The sequence below is a fragment of the Nicotiana tomentosiformis genome, chromosome 8, assembly GCF_000390325.3.
Source record: "Nicotiana tomentosiformis chromosome 8, ASM39032v3, whole genome shotgun sequence".
Taxonomy (NCBI): domain Eukaryota; kingdom Viridiplantae; phylum Streptophyta; class Magnoliopsida; order Solanales; family Solanaceae; genus Nicotiana; species Nicotiana tomentosiformis.
Genome location: NC_090819.1, coordinates 51,120,145 through 51,135,781, shown reverse-complemented (window position 1 = coordinate 51,135,781; position 15,637 = coordinate 51,120,145). Strand labels below are relative to the sequence as shown.

Below are 15,637 nucleotides of genomic sequence, written 5' to 3'. Positions count from 1 at the left end.
ATCATTTGTAGTTAATTAAGATAATTAATTTTTAATGATTACACCCAAAAGGTTCAACAATTATCCCTAAAAGTTTAATACACATCCAAAAAGTTCAACCTTTACCACTAAAAATTCAATTCATATCCTAAAACTCCATCCCATACCCTAAAAAATTCAATTAATACCCTAAATAATTCAATTAACCTCACACAACATAAGCGCTATCCGAAAAGTTCAATACTTACCCCTAAAAATTCAATTCATACCCTAAAAGCTCAATTCACAAGAACAAATCCTACAAACACAATTCAACTCAAAGTTAAACATTCAATTCCTAACTAAACTACTCAAGTCAATACAAACTTAAACATTGAATTTATACCCTAGGTAGTCAATTCAATTCAATTAACCCTAGATTTCAATAAAATTCTAATTTAAACAATAATTAACTAATTCATAACAAAATAACAAAATATTAAAATAATAGAAACAATGTAAGTTCAAATAGAAACCTGGAATTTTTAGGAGGTGGAGGGGGAGTGGCAGTGGCGGCAGTGGAGGCCGTAACAACGGCGGCGGCGGCGGCGTGGGGCAGTGGAGATGTAGGGTGAGGAATGGGATTTGTGTGAGGGAAATAGAGAAGGAGGGGGGAAGGGTGTTATGTGTGTGAGGGAGAAGAGGGTGGGGAGATAGAAAATTTTGAGACGAGAGTAAGATAAATGAGGGGGAAATCCCATATTTAGGCTCTGGAATTAGAATTATCGACCGACGTTGGTCGGTAAAGTCGGTCAGTACATTAAGTGACCGCGCGTTGAATGTGTTTGACCATTATAAGCATATATTTTATTTACACATATATATAATTAATCAATCATAATAAAACAAATAAAGGTATATATATGAGACGTTTATTTTATTCGAATTTCACATTTCGTCTTATATATTCATTCATTTTATAACTAATTAAAAATCACATAGATTAATAAATATCGGTCCAGACGTTTTACCTTTTGTATTCATCTATCTAAGTTAATTTTCTAAGTTATAATTAAGTATATGAGTAATTTCACACACACACAAACAGACACAAACACACACATACATTATATTGTAATTGATGATCAATCACATACATTACTACGTACGAAAACTTTATCAATTGATGAATTGATAAACAAATATTATTCTATTTTAAATATGTTTAGTCGATTGTTATATTAACTCGTTTACTTAATACTAATAAATTCTTTCGTTTCTTTAATTTGTGATCCATATATACATGTCAAAGGTGTTTAGTATTAATTCTTCTATATTTCATTCATTCATCACTAATAATGCATGACATAGATTAATCTATATAGGTCGAGGCATTTTGTTTATAATATTCATCGATATAGGTCGAGACGTTTTGTTTTTAATATTCATCGATGCATCTAAGTAAGTTATAAGTCGATGAATCAATTTACAAATAGATACATTTGATGATGATCAATTATATATACTAATTAGATTATTGCTTCTTCACAAATCTATTCCCAAGAGAACCCGACCCTTTGGCCCTAGCGCTTCACATTCTTAGATGCGTCTATACCTATATATATATATATATATATATATATATATATATATATATATATATATACACACACACACACACACACACTTTGTTGTACTACTTAGACTATATATAGCATGTTATAGCATATTTTAGTGTATTCATTATTTGTATTACAAACTAAAGTGTTAACGGATTATATTTATATTATTTAGATAGTAAATACGAATGTGATTTAGAAGTTTGACCATGTTTGACCTATGAACCGACCGAAGTTGGTCGGTTATTTTCCAGATATTACATCTACCGACCAAAATTGGTCGGTAAAATCTTCCCCTACAATAACCGGCCGACTTTGGTATAAATTGTATAAAATATTTTAAATAATAATATAATTATTAAAATTTAAAACTATGGGTCCACATTACCGACCGATGTTGGTCGGTAATCAAAAAGGCACTTTGACTAAGCAAGTCTGACCACTGCGGTCAAATGTTTGACCAGTATACCGACGAATTTCGGTCTGTATGTAATTTTAAAAAATGCAAAATATTTTTTTGGTAGTTTCCGTCCATTTTTTTACGATTTTTTGGTCGCTTCTGTTGACCGACCAATGTTGGTCGGTATCGCTCGGTCGGTTTTTCCCGGATTTCTTGTAGTGACTTTCGACAAAACTTATTTTCTTCAATTCTTTTAGCTTCTAAGCCTTCCAACTCTCTTGGTACTTGAAGTTCATGATCTTAAATATTTGTAACCTCCACGGTAACAAGATTAATATAGTTTATGTACTTCCAAAGATGATCCCATTTCTGAGCTTACATCAATTGACATACGACATACTCTCACGTACGAAAACATGGTGTGTAACAGAGTTCTTCCGACATGGATTTTGTCATGTTCGTTTCTTCCGGTACTTGGAAATACCTCGGTACCTGGTAGGATTTCGATGACTCTTACCCATCGTTGTCTTTATTTGATTCAGGAGTAGGAACCTATTCTTGTAATTGTTATGCCATGTGTTCCTTCCCTTTACTACTGGAACCGAGACCGCGTTCATTTTCCTTACTGCCGGTTGATCTCCTCTTATTTGCTTGATTCCCTCTGGAGTTCGGAATTTCAGAAGTTAGTGATATGTTGATAGCACGACCTTCATCTCGTGTAACCATGATCTGCCAAGAATTATGTTGTAGCCTATGTCTCCATCTACTACTTCAAGCAGGGTAAGTCTTTATGACCACTTCGGCGTTCTTCGGCAGCAAGATCTCTCTTCGGGTTGTCACGCTTGCTAAGTTGAACCTGGCAAGGAGCTTTGTTGCCGGAATGGCACTTTCGGTTAGCTTGGCTTGCTCCAGCACTCTCCATTGAATGATATTGGTTGAACTTTCTGGGTCCACCAAAACACTTTTAGTTTTAAAATCTAAAACATTGAGAGAAATTACCAAGGCATCGTTGTGTGGTAGTAGAAGTCCATCGGCGTCCTCTTCTGTGAAGGTGATATCGTCCTTGACAACTTCTCGTAGTCTCTTGCTATGAGTCACCAATACATTTGTCTTTTTTGCTGCCGAGAAGGTTACACCATTGATTTTGTTTCCCCCAAAAATCATGTTGATGTTTTGTCGGGGAGGGTCTTCACCTATCTTTGAGGGCTCTATGTTGTCCCGGTTGCGCCATAATTGTTTTTAGCCCGGACGCTTAAGAACTCTCTGAGATGGTCATTTTCCAACAATGTTGCCACCTCCTTGCGCAGATGTCGGCAGTTCCCCGTTCGGTGGCCGTTGGTCCTATGATACTTGCACCATAGATTTGGGTCCCTCTGGCTAGGATCAGATCTCATCGGCCTCAGGAACTGTGCTTCTTTTCTGTTCCTCATCGCCGATACCACCTCTACTACGCTGACGTTAAAATTGTATAAGGACAGCTTGGGATAGGTGGAGTCCCTAGAACCCGATACCTCTTTATCTTGCAATGACCTTCTATTCCGGTCGCGGTCAGTTATCTATCGGGAGCAAACCTATTCGCCTGCCAAAATCCTCTCTCACGTCCTTCGGTCCTTTTATAGGGCAAAACTCGTCCCTTAGAAGATCGCCGATCTACATCAAAATCGTCTTTCAATTTATCCCTGTTCTTTTCTCAATCCTAACCTTTGGTCAATGCGGGGAACCCGAGCTGATCATCTTCTATTCCTATCTTTGATTCGTAACGTTTATCGACATCTGCCCGTGTAATTGCCTGGAACTTGAGCATGCTTTCTTTCAGTTTCCGGGAGGCGTCGGAGCTCCTCGTGTTCAACACCTTAGAAAATGCCTCAGCTGCCCATTCATCCAGCACGGCGAGTAGCAACATCCTTTTTTTCAAAAACCTGGTCACAAACTCACGTAGCAATTTGGACTCTCCTTCCACAATTCTGGCAATGTCCGCCATTCTGTCCTGGCCCCGGCATGGGCCTTGATGAAAGAGTCTGCGAGCATCTCAGAGTAATATGTTGAGTGTTCGGGTAAGAGTGAGTACCATGTCTGGGCCCTCTTCATGAGTGTTTCTTCGAACTTCTTCAGCAGGACCGACTCAATCTCGTGTGGAGCCAAGCCATTTCCTTTCGCCGCCATTATATAGGTTGTGATGTGCTCCTGAGGGTCCGATGTACTATCATATTTTGGTACATCTGGAATTTGAACCTCTTTTGAATTAATTTTGGTGTCGTGCTCAGTTTGAACGGCAACTGGGTGTATTTCTTTGAGTCCGATCAATTCAACATTGGCGCTGCGCCCGGAATTGAGTCCATTCGGGCATTTATTTCCCTCATGAACCGCATGAGCTCGGTTTCAAATGGATCATTACTGTTGTTGTTACCATATCAGTTGTCGATCCCCTCATCCCCATCGAAGCCGACCTCACCCCTTGGGGGGTTGTTATCAACCCTTTGGGATGTATGATTTGCGGGAGCACCGGGAGGAACTAGACCTCTTGCAATCGCGTTGTTGGAAGCCGCCGACAATGCTTGCCTTAATTCTTTCATGGTCTGGTCTTGCCAAATGCCCCATGATGGACTTTTGTTGTTCTCTCTAGATCCCCATAATTTTCGCAACATGCTCGTCTTCGGCATCATTAGGAGTGGCTACGTCCTCCTCATTGCGGGTGTCGCTGATCGAATCCTCGTGTTGAGGCAGATTTTCTTGGGCCTCAATGTTATGTGAAATGTTGTCATCATTAGTTGTCATATTTTATGATTTTTTCTATGAAACAAAGAATCAAACAGATTAGTAATTGATGCAAAGATCAACTTAATTACGCAATTGTCTAAGCCCTACGGTGGGCACCAAACTTTTTACCCATAAAAAAATACAATTGAATTTATTGCATTCTTTATAGGCATGAGAATCGTTTTGATCCAAAAATGATAAATAAAATACAAGACTTAGCATTGAAATCGAGATAAAATAGCTGACAGCTTGGTTTCGGGAGCAGGGTTTTCGAAGACAGCAGTAAGAATATCGTAAGACAGAAAGCAAAGTATTATTTAGCTTGGAATAAAGTGCAGCATAAGTTTGTCAAACAAATTTTGCCTTACAATGGCTGTGGAAGTCACTATTTATAGCTAAACCTAGGGAACAAGGTCCTAGGATCAAGCCTCTCTTCAATGACAATATTCAGGGCCATTGATGGATATGCAACGACATGCTATGAATGTCAAAATTCTCTGTAACGGATGTATATTTAATACTGAGGAATATTCTACATTGAATGTCATCTGGTGACAAATGTTTGTTTGCCCCCGTTGACAATGTTCCCTTCGGGGTATACTCGATGTCAAGAGAAGCTGTTGTCTTCGATCTTGACTTCTATTTGCCTCGTCTTCCATCTGTCCGCGGTTCCACATGTCATTATTTTATTTGAGTATTTAATATGAACATTTTACCCTATACACAATTTCCAACTATATTTCATGATTTCATATGAGATTTAACATCAAATTCTTGAGAATCAAAGAGAAATTTTGGGGATTTTTTTTCTATGTTTTGAAAAATAAAAATTCGGATTTTGAGAGTCGATTTGGATTCGGATTTGAAAAATATATATATATATAAACTCGTGGGATTATGGGTAGTCGGAATCTACCCTTGGACTCTGGTTTTGACCGAGCGGGCCTGGGGTTGAATTGTTGACTTTTGGAAAATTGTGTAAAGATCATAGCTTTATCTATTGTAATTGGTTTCTCTTACATTATTTGATGTTACTAAGTTGTCTTTCTTTGGATTTAAGGCAAATTTTAGGGAACAAGCTATTTCTGAGGGTTGATTCGGCCTAATTGAGGTAAGTATCTTGTCTAACTTTGTGTGGGGGAATTACCCCTTAGGATTTGGGCTGGTTGTGGTAATTAAAGTATGTGAGAGACATATATAAGGTGATGAGTGTGTGCACGGGCTTATATGTGTTATTTGACCGAATTAGACTCTTAGGGTTCTTATAAGCACTTATTTGAAGTTATTATTCAGTGTTCTATCTTTTGTTGTCAATTTTATTCTTGCGTACTTTAATTGAAGTTGTCATTACATTTCCTAGCTTCTATTGTCAAAGCTACTCTCACATGCATTTTATTGTAGTGCTTGTTACATGCCATTCTTCCATTGTTGAGTTGTTCTCATGCATTAGACTTAGTTGCTATTTCATGCAATCTCTTCATTGTTAAGCTTATATTTTGCACTTGAATTTGTAAGTGGCCATTTCATGGTAATTACCTAAATTTTGAGTTATTGAAGTTGTTGTGAAGTCTAATAGCACATTGAGGTTAAAGTGTTGACTATTGATATATCCTTCATTATTGAGTTGCTTCTAATTTATTTGTTGTAATTAAAACTGTTGTATACATTTTGGTTGGGCTGTGGGCTATGTGTTATGATAACATTGATATTGTTGATTTTGGCAAGTTGTGGCATATGGTCAGGTGTGGTGCGAGATGTTATTGTGTTATGATATTGATGTGTAAGCGGTGCTACAAAGATAGGGGTTGAATGTGCATGCGGCGATATAAGGTGGGACGTATGCGCGTGTTACTAGTAAGGGATCTACTTGAAGCCACGTGACAAGATAAGGAGGCTAAAGAGCATGTAGCTATTTCAGGAAAATATTTTCAAAATACAAATGCAAGGCTCACACAGCGATATAAGGAAGATTGTGATTATGACTTGTGAAATGAGATTGTGAGGTGTGGCACCTTGGTTGTTATTCTTGTTGTACATTCTATATTAAAAAGGCTTGTTGGTTGAATAGTTTTGTTGTATTTTTATTTATCTTACTTGTATTTGTCCGTATTTGATTACTTGTTGTTCTTATCATGTGTTCACTCCTTGTTGTCTTTGTTTCCTTAAATTATGTTGTTAGTTTACATTATTGTACTGCTTTGCTATCATTCATTTCCTCACTTTTCGTTATTAGTCTATATTATAGTCTATTCATTTTTTCTTGTCCTAGTAGGTGTCTTGACCTGGCCTCGTCAGTACTATACCAATGTTAGGCTTCATACTTACTGGGTACCGTTAAGGTGTACTCATGCTATGCTTCTACACATTTTTGTGTAGATCCAGGTATATCCACTCATGCCGGACGCCAGTTATTGATTAGTTATTTTTCAGGGACTTTAAGGTACACCTACTCGATGTTCAAAGGCCTCGAAGTCACCTTCTACTTTTAGTTGGATTACTATTTATTTCCTATTCAAAGCAGTATTGTATTTCGAGATTCTTAGTGCACTCTCTGTAGAACTTATGACTCGTTTCCACCAGGTTTTTGGGAGTTATTTGACAGTCGTAGCATTTGAGTTTATTTATGATAGTTTAACAGTTTAAGTTGATATCTAAGTTGTTATTTTCTGTTAATTTTCAATGTATGTTAGGCGTACCTAGTCTTAGAGACTAGGTGTCATCACGACATCCTTAGGTGGGAAAGCTGGGGCCGTGACAGACTTGAAGCAGCATTATGTGTGGCGGAAGATAAAGAAAGACATTGTTGGACATGTCTCCTGGTGTTTGAATTGTCAACAAGTGATGTATGAATATTAGAAACCCGGTGGTTTGACTCAGAAGTTAATGATACAGGAGTGGAAGTGGGAGCGCATCACTATGGACTTTTTGGTAAGATTACCATGGACCTTAAAGAGGTATGACGTTGTTTAGGTTATTGTGGACCGGTTTATCAAGTCAGCGCACTTCATCCCTATAATGACTTCCTACACTTTAAAGCAGTTGGCTCAGATTTACATCAGGGAGATTATTCGCCTGCACAGATATGCCCATTTCTATCATTTTATACCATGGCACGCATTTCACTTTGCACTTTTGGAGAGTTGTGTAGCGCGAGCCGGGTACACATGTTGAGTTGAGAACGACGTTTCACCCTCACATGGAAGGGAAATCCGAGCAGGCCATTTAGATTTTGGAAGATATGTTGAGGGCATGCACTATTTATTTGGAGGTTTGTGGGACCAATTTCTACCTCTAGCAGAGTTTGCCTACAACAAGGGCTATTAGAGTATCCAGATGGCTCAGTTTGAGGCCTTATATGGGAGGCGATGTAGTTCTCCAATTGGATGGTTTGAGCTCGGTCAGGCTAGATTGTTGGTAATAGATTTAGTTCATGATGCCTTGGAGAAGGTGAAATTGATGCTGGAGTGGCTCCATACAGCACAGCCCAGGCAAAAGAATTATGCTGATATCAAGGTTCGGGATGTGGCTTACATGGAGGTTGAGAAGGTTCTTCTTTGAGTGTCACCAATAAAGGGCGTGATGCGATTTGGGAAGAAGGGCAAGTTGAGCCCGAGGTTTATTGGCCCATTTGAGATCTTGGAGACCGTTGGGGAGGTTGCTCATAGGCTTTGTTTGCCTCCTAGCCTATAAGGCGTACATCCGATATTTCATGTTTCCATGCTTCGGAAGTACCATGAAAATAGGGTTGACCAGAAGTACTGGAAGGTTTAATTGTGAATTATTTAAAACAAATATGATTTTTGACTTTGAACGTGGCTAGAGTAGACCAAGGTCACTATTGTTGGTAAACGATATCGGATCGGTATTTGGACGACTCTAGTAGGTTCGTATGATGAATTTAGACTTGTACACATATTTAGTTAGGGTCCCGAGTGATCCGAGGCCGTTTTAGCGCTTTATGTAGAAAGTTGAAAATTTAAATTTGAACTAAAAAAAATCTTGAGATTTGGTGATCGATTCTTAATTCTAGAAGTTATTGTGATGATTTGAGATTACGATTAATTAGTTATGTTAGTCTTCGTATTGGAGCTCGAGGGGCTCGGGTGAGTTTCAGATAGGTTACACACTATTTTGGAATAGATGTAGAGCTTCTAGTGTTGGTGGGCTGCATATCTCGCATTTGCAAGGATCTATTCGCAAATGCAAGCCTCGCATTTGCGAAAGCTTGTGTCACGCCCCGAACCTAGGAGCGAGACAAGCACCCCGTGCCTCACCTAACCTGGCGTACCAAATTGCGACTAAGGGACTCTGAACACATAATGTCATACTTTGGCCATGGGGCCACCTTGCAAGACAATTTGCGAAGCAAAATATAAAACTGAATGGAAACTAGCACTAACTAAATATCAATATAAAGCTAGGCCGACAAGGCCGTCATAGCTACTACAGCTGACAAACCACCAATTTATACAAACCCAACATACTGCACTAACCAACAGGATATGCCTACAAGCCTCTACTGATAGATGTACTGTGATCGGAACAGGGCCCCGACCTACCCATAACATATATACAGATATACATAAGATGTACACAAAACTCTAGTCCTGGCAACTCCGAAAGACGTGGAGCTTACCGATCAGGCGGAACTCGGAAAACACCTACTGAGGAGGTCTACCCGTCTGTCTGTCTGAACCTGCACGCATGAAATGCAGCGCCCCCAAAAAGGGACGTCAGTACGAAATAATGTACCGAGTATGTAAGGCAATAAAATAACTGAAATCTGAAACTGAACTGATAATATGATAACTGAAATTAACTGGGAGTCAAAGATGATCTGGAGATATACTTACCTGCTGATACTGACTCAACTCCTTCAATATAGTAAGTAAAATAATTGTACGGCCTTATAAGGCTCGGTATATATATAACTGCTCTGCCATAGTAGGCTCGCTCATAGGCGCTCGGCCATACTAGGCTATGTATCTCGGCCATGCTGGGCTCGCTCATAGGCGCTCGGCCACAGTAGGCTCGGTATATAACTTTCCATCTGATCAGAGGTTGCCCAATAGGGGCCTGCCCATCGATTATAGCTCGATGGTAATGAAAATACTATAATACTGTATATATAGGCTTGCTGCTCTCTTGACTGAAAGAAGACAATACTAAAATTGAATATAGAGTCTCGATAAGGAATAATATTGTAACTTATGAGACTAGAATAGTGTGAATAAATTCATGAATATGAACTTCTCTTTTTGTCTCATTACTAACACATGTAGCTACGAGATCATGCCAAAATGAAGGAAGGCTTAGCCTTAACATACCTTATCACAATCTTTTCAATCACCAAGTTGAACTCACCTCTTCGCACCTTAATCTACAAGAATGATAATAATACTATCGTTAAGTTACGAAAGGTACAACTATCGCACAACGAACGACAAACCTATTTTGTATTAAAACGGGCAGCATCTCCCCTATAATATGCCCTTCCTCCAACTTCAAGATAACACCAACAATACAAGGACAGAACAATAACAACATATATACATCATTTTCCAGCCCTATATACACCATCAAATACTACAAAACAGCCCAACACACCCCAATCTCTTCGTACACAAAACGACCACCGTAGTAGTGTCAAACGACCCGAAAATGTTATGACGAACGACCAGCCAACCACCCTACATTTATATGGTGTTTATAAACCCCCTTCCTCCTCCAAAACTCCACAAAATAGTAATAAAACACGCAGCCCAACAGCAACACAAAACAGTCCACAAAACAGTCCGCTACAAGTGAATAACTCGAACTCACGGCTTCCGATCACCATCCCGTGAGTTCTTACAAGTATAGAACGACTTACCATGAATTTACAGAAGAAAAAATGGATGAAAGAGAGCAGTAAACTCACCTTATTTGTTGGATAACTCAGCTCCTATCTTGGTTCTTCAAACTCTAAGTTTTACCTCCAATTGGAACTTGAAAGGGAGAGAAAATCAATTAGGGTTTGTGGGAAATTTTTGGGAGGATTCTTTGCAGAGCTTATGTCTGGTTATTATGCTCTATTTTAAGTCTAATATATGAAGAAAATAGGCCCTTAAAAGGCCTCTTTGGACGACCCGAAATGGCCCATTTTTGGGCTTTCATTTAAGCAAGTAGGTGACACACCTACTTGTCACCTAGCAGCTTGTGCAGTATCGCAAAAATGCACATATCTCTCTACTCCGATGTCGTATTGACAAATGGTTTAATGCGTTGGAAAATAGACTCATAGATCTTTAATTTGATGGGTGGAACACCCCATAACTCTAAGTATATTGGGAGAAAATTGCATTTACATTTGACCCAAAGTTTCAGTAAAACTTATGAATGTAACTTGTGATGACTTTCATCGACTTTTGTTCCACAACTCTCTTGACTTCAAAACATAACACACGGATGTCATACGACTAATATAAATCATAACATAATCTCCTTATCATGTTAAGCACCCTAGTCTCACCCCAAAGGTATATGTTATAACATTCCCAACTTGTCGACTTTCGACGAAACATTATTTTCTTCAATTGCTTTAGCTTCTGAACTATCCAACCCTCTTTGTACTTGTTGTTCATGATCTTCAATATTTGTAACCTCAGAGGTAACATGATTAACTTACTTTATATACTTTTAAATATTATCTCATTTTTTTGTCCTACATTAGTTTACTTACGACGCATTTTTACATACGAAAATATAGGGTGTAACATCACTCCCCCCTTGGGAACATTCGTCCTCGAATGTTTACTCTTGGAGACTTTGGAAACTTTTTCCAGAGTATCCTTCGTACACTAGGTTAAAACCAACCTGCACGTAGCCAGAAACATACTATGCATGCCACACATGGCCAATCTTTATAAATAGCAGCAATTTGCCTCACCGACCGTAAATCATAAATATTGAAAGTGAAAAATAAAAGCTTACCTGATGACCTGCTAGCCTACATAGAGCTATGTTGTAGCGTCCCATCTCGAACCATATCTTCATTTTGAAATAGGTGGGGGTATTTAGACTTCATTTCTTCCTCCGATTCCCACGTCATCTCTTCTACATTCTTGCTCCTCCATAAAACCTTTACGGAAGCTACCTCCTTATTTCGTAGATTGCGGATTTGTCGGTCTAGGATGGCAACTGGAATTTCCTCGTATGACAAGTCCTCTGTAATCTGTACATCATCCATGGGCACCACTCGGGTAGGATCGCCAATGCACTTCCGTAGCATAGATACGTGAAAAACCGGATGGACAGACTCCAATTCTGAGGGCAACTCTAACTCATAAGCTAGTTGGCCCACTCTCCGAATGATCCTATAAGGCCCAATATACCGTGGGCTAAGCTTTCCTTTCTTGCCAAACCTCATCACGCCCTTCATAGGTGATACCTTTAAGAATACCCAGTCATTAATCCTGAACTCTAAGTCTCGTCGCCGCACGTCAAAATATGACTTCTGACGACTCTGAGCTGTCAACAGTCGCTCCCGGATAACCTTTACTTTCTCTACGGCCTGCTGAACCAGGTCTGGCCCATGTAACCCAGATTCTCCAACATCAAACCACCCTATAGGAGATCTGCACTTACGCCCATACAAAGCCTCGTACGGAGCCATCTGGATACTGGAGTGGTAACTGTTATTATATGCAAACTCGATAAGAGGTAGATGTTCATCCCAACTTCTTTTAAAATCCAACACACATACTCGTAACATATCCTTGAGCGTCTGAATTGTGCGCTCGGCTTGTCCATCAGTCTGTGGATGAAAAGCTGTGCTGAGATTCACCTGAGTCCCTAGACCTCTCTGAAATGACCTCCAAAAATGTGCTGTAAACTGAGCCCCACGGTCAGATATAATAGAAACTGGTACTCCGTGTAGCCGCACTATCTCCTTAATATATAACTTTGCATAATCTTCTGCTGTATATGTAGATCTGACCGGTAGGAAGTGAGCTGATTTCGTGAGCCTATCGACTATCACCCATATGGAATCGAACTTACGATTAGAACGAGGTAAACCCATGATAAAGTCCATGTTTATCGCCTCCCATTTCCATGTCGGGATCTCTATAGTCTGCATTAGCCCTCCGGGCTTCTGGTGTTCTACCTTCACTTGCTGGCAACTAGTACATTGGGCGACAAACTCAGCAATGTTCTTCTTCATATCATTCCACCAGTACATATCCTTAATGTCATGATACATCTTCGTCGATCCAGGGTGGATGGAATACCATGAATAATGTGCCTCTGACATAATCCTGTCTCGTAGCCCTGCTACATCTGGAACACACAAACGACCCTTGTATCTGAGAACCCCATCTCCCTTGAGCTCTAACAATGGCTTCTTCTGCTGCGGAACTTGCTCTCTCAACTCGACCAACTCTGGGTCCTCGTACTGCCTTTCCTTGACTTCAGCTATGAGGGATGATTTTGCAGTGTTTTGGATTACAACTCCACCATCCTCAGAATCTACTAACCGAACCCCCAACGAAGCCAATTGATGAATCTCTCTAGCTAATTGTCTTTTCTCGGGCTCTACATGTGCTAAGCTACCCATAGATCGGCGACTTAAGGCATCTGCTACAACATTAGCTTTCCCTGGATGGTAGAGAATGTTAACATCGTAATCTTTCAATAACTCAAGCCATCGCCTCTGTCGCAAATTCAACTCTTTCTGCTTGAAAATATATTGTAGGCTTTTATGATCAGTAAATATATCAACATGAACACCATATAAATAATGCCGCCATATCTTAAGTGCATGGACAACCGCAGCTAACTCGAGGTCGTGGGTCGGATAATTCCTCTCGTGCTTCCTCAACTGCCTTGAAGCATATGCAATTACCTTCCCATGTTGCATCAGGACACATCCTAACCCGACACCTGATGCATCACAATACACGGCATAACCCTCTAGACCCTCTGGAAGTGTTAGAACTGGAGCTGAGGTCAACTTGTTCTTAAGCTCTTGGAAACTCCGCTCACAAGCCTCTGTCCATTGAAACTTAGTTTCTTTCTGTGTCAACTTCGTCAATGGTGCCGAAAGGGAAGAAAAACCCTCTACGAACCTCCGATAGTATCCTGCTAAGCCTAGAAAGCTACGAACCTCTGTCGGAGTGGTAGGTCTAGGCCAAGATTTCATGGCCTCAATCTTCTGAGTGTCCACCTTTATCCCTTCATCTGATACAATATGCCCCAAGAATGCTACAGACTTCAACCAGAACTCACATTTAGAAAACTTAGCATACAACTTACGATCATGGAGGGTTTGGAGTACCGCTCGCAGGTGGTCCGCATGCTCATCCTCTGAATGGGAATAAACCAGAATATCATCAATAAATACTATCACGAACAGATCTAAAAATGGCCGGAATAGGCTATTCATCAAGTCCATAAATACAGCGGGTGCATTAGTCAACCCGAAGGACATGACAAGGAACTCGAAGTGGCCATATCGGGTCCTGAAGGCTGTCTTCGGAATATCTTTTTCCCGAACTCTGACCTGGTGGTACCCCGACCTCAAATCAATCTTGGAAAAGCATCTAGCTCCCTGCAACTGATCAAACAAGTCATCGATCCTTGGAAGTGGATACTTATTCTTAATAGTTACCTTGTTCAACTGCCTATAATCGATACACATCCTCAGCGAGCCGTCTTTCTTCCGCACAAATAGTACCGGTGCACCCCAAGGTGAGGTACTGGGCCTAATGTAACCTTTCTCCAGCAAATCTTTTAACTGCTCCTTCAACTCCTTCAATTCGGCAGGTGCCATTCTATATGGAGGGACGGATATTGGTTGAGTTCCTGGAAGCAAATCGATGCTAAAATCAATCTCTCGCTCTGGAGGAATACCTGGAAGCTCATCTGGAAACACATCTGCATACTCTTTGACTATGGGAATAGACTGAAGTGTAGGTATCTCAGCATCTGCATCTCTAACTCGCACAATATGATAAATGCATCCTTTTGCGATCATTTTCCTCGCCTTCAGATAGGAAATAAACCTACCTCTGGGTGTTGGTGTATTACCTACCCATTCAAGGACTGGCTCACCCGGAAAATGAAATTTGGCTACCTTTGCTCGGCAATCAACTGTGGCATAGCAAGCTGCCAACCAGTCCATGCCCATGATAGCATCAAAGTCCATCATCTCTAGCTCAACTAGGTCAGCTGAGGTCTGACGACTACAAATTGTCACCGTACAACCTCGGTAAACCCGTCTAGCAATAATCGATTCTCCGACCGGTGTAGATACCACAAAAGGATCACTTAGTATTTCAGGCACTATACCAAACTTCCTCGCGACAAATGGGGTAATATACGATAAAGTAGATCCTGGGTCTATCAAAGCATAAGCATCGTGAGAGCAAATGGTTAATATACCTGTCACAACGTCTGGTGAAGACTCCTGGTCCTGTCGACCCGCTAAAGCATAGATACGGTTCTGATTACCACTTGAACTGGAACCTCTACCTCTGCCTCGACCTCTACCAGCCGAAGACTGAGACTCACGCCTTGAAGGATGCACGGACATAGACGATCCTGTTGCTGAACTCGCTGGTTGTGCCATTCCCCCAGAATCTCTATTTGGGCAATCTCGCATCATATGCCCCGGACGCCCACATGTATAACAAGCATCAGAACCTGCTCGGCATTGACCCAAGTGTCCTCTACCACAGATGTCACACCGTGGAGGAAATGACCATGTCTGCGCAGAACCTCATTGTCGCTGCAAACCCGACGCCCGTGAGCTCTCACCTGGTCCTGACTGAGTATAGCGGTCATACCCGTAACCCTGTAACTGAGGTGGCGGAGGCCTAGGTGGCCGTCCGAAGTACTGGGTCCTATAACTACCCTGAGATTG

The 15,637-nt window shown here is 40.5% G+C and overlaps 1 long non-coding RNA gene across 1 annotated transcript; it reads right to left on the bottom strand.

Moving 5' to 3' along the window:
- Nucleotides 1-9,113: 9,113 nt before the first annotated feature.
- On the bottom strand, nt 9,114-10,793 carry LOC138896648 (uncharacterized). Its single transcript, XR_011410028.1, has 3 exons — nt 10,655-10,793; nt 10,062-10,114; nt 9,114-9,430 (listed from the first exon to the last, which is right to left on the bottom strand). It is a non-coding gene; the product is annotated as an uncharacterized lncRNA (long non-coding RNA).
- Nucleotides 10,794-15,637: the final 4,844 nt, after the last annotated feature.